A 1,985-nucleotide genomic window follows, 5' to 3' on the forward strand; every position below is an offset into this window, starting at 1 on the left:
ATTATTATTATTATTATTATTATTATTATTATTATTATTATTATTATTATTATTATTATTATTATCATTATATTTTACCCTCGTAATGTGAAGAAGCCGTTCAACGTTTCTCTTCAAAACATAATTTGTTCAATCATTAACAAATGAAATTTTCATCTGAGAAATATGAAAATGAACTATAATTAACTGAAGAAGGCCGGTCCTTGATACCCGGGAGAAGGCAAAAATGTGTTTCCTGTTAAATAAAATAAAATCAAAACCGACTATTTGATGCATTATAGGAAAGGGAGAATGAAAAGTTTATCCAACAATTAGCAGAAGAAAATGTCCCAAACACTTAAATAATAAGTAGCCGTAACCACTGTGTTAGTGCCACATCATTATCGTGGGAGCATTAAGGTATAGATTTCCTTAATGCAAATAAGATAAACAGAATTTATGTAACTGTCACAGTTACTCAGAAAATGGAAGCAGGAGAGTTTTGCAAAACTGAACAGCATTTTTTGCCACCAGAGATAATACAAGAGACATCACCAAAAAAATATTTCTGATAACAAAACGACGGAAGCGGACTAAATCTACTCTTTCATCTAGTAACATAGAAGGCTCTTCAGAACATACTGGGAGTTGTTTTCACAACTGAAATATGTAAAAGCTATACCACTATCTACTGCACATTTATAACAGAAGATTCGATAAAAACACCACAGGGTGAAATTGACAAACATAACTCTGATTATATGTGTGTGTCCCACGAAAATCATAATAAGGGACACCGAAACCAGAGAAGATAATTGGATAGTTGTTACTGTTGGGAGTGTAGTCCAAATAGATTTGTAAGTCCTAATTGCATTCAAAGTCCACAAACTCATACTGGAAGTTTACCGAGTAGGGAGTGCCAAGTCAACGGCCATGATATCGAATTTACAGCGGAGAAAGACTATTTGCTGCATTTATCGAAGTAAAGCTCTCCTTACAGCAGAATGCTCCGTAGACTTGGAAACATTAAGCCAAGAAGAAATAAAAAAAAACGAATGTTATTAAAAACAACAGTAAAAAGAAAAAAAATCTTATTTTCCAGAGTACCACCAGCCAAAGCCTCATGGCAATGGTATTTTTCATCATCAGAGGCCTAAAAATATGCCCTTCTGGTGCTTTGGTTGCACTCACACAGAGTTTGCGATAAAGTGAAAGGAATAGAGTCAGGAAGTGCTCTGCATCAATCATCCATGTTTTTTTTTTTTTGCTTTAAATGTATCGTTTTGAATTTATTGAGGTATTTATTGTACCTTCATTTATTTTCGAAAAAAATGTATGTACGTATGTATATATATGTGTGTGTGTATGTATTTATGTCTACACGCGTGTTCATACGATCGTGTGAGTCAACACTTCTAATACTTTAGTACATCCTTCAATTCATTGTATAGCATCAATCTTTCAACCATTTCTTTTTTAATTGAGAAAATCTATTTCCCCTTTCACGTTTCCTTTTAAATTCCACCGAAGTCGACTTTGCATTTTACCCTTTCAGGGTCGATAAAATAAGTGCTGGTGAAACATCGGAATCGATGTAATCGACTAGTCGCTTCTCCGCAAGTTTGAAACCATGTTCTTACAGCAGAAAAGATTATTATTATTATTTTTATTATTATTATTATTAATATTATTATTATTATTATTATTATTGTTCAGTAGTTTTATTTTTATAACGTGCTTTCACTTCACTACCGAGCGCAGGTCTGTGCGCCTTGGGTATGTGCTATGGTTTGTTGTGATGCTCTTATGTTTACTGTATTGAAAGTGTTTTGCGTAGAATGTGTGCAGTACTCAGTAGTGCAATTTTCTGTATGTCATATATATTTGTAAGTCCTGGTGTTTTTGTTATGTATTTGTCTGAATATTTTTTTTTTATTATACCTAAGGCACCTACTATGATAGGAATTGTTTCTGTTTTTAGATTCCACATTCGAGTTACCTCTATT

This window comes from Octopus bimaculoides, chromosome 5 (genome assembly GCF_001194135.2).
Source record: "Octopus bimaculoides isolate UCB-OBI-ISO-001 chromosome 5, ASM119413v2, whole genome shotgun sequence".
NCBI lineage: Eukaryota > Metazoa > Mollusca > Cephalopoda > Octopoda > Octopodidae > Octopus > Octopus bimaculoides.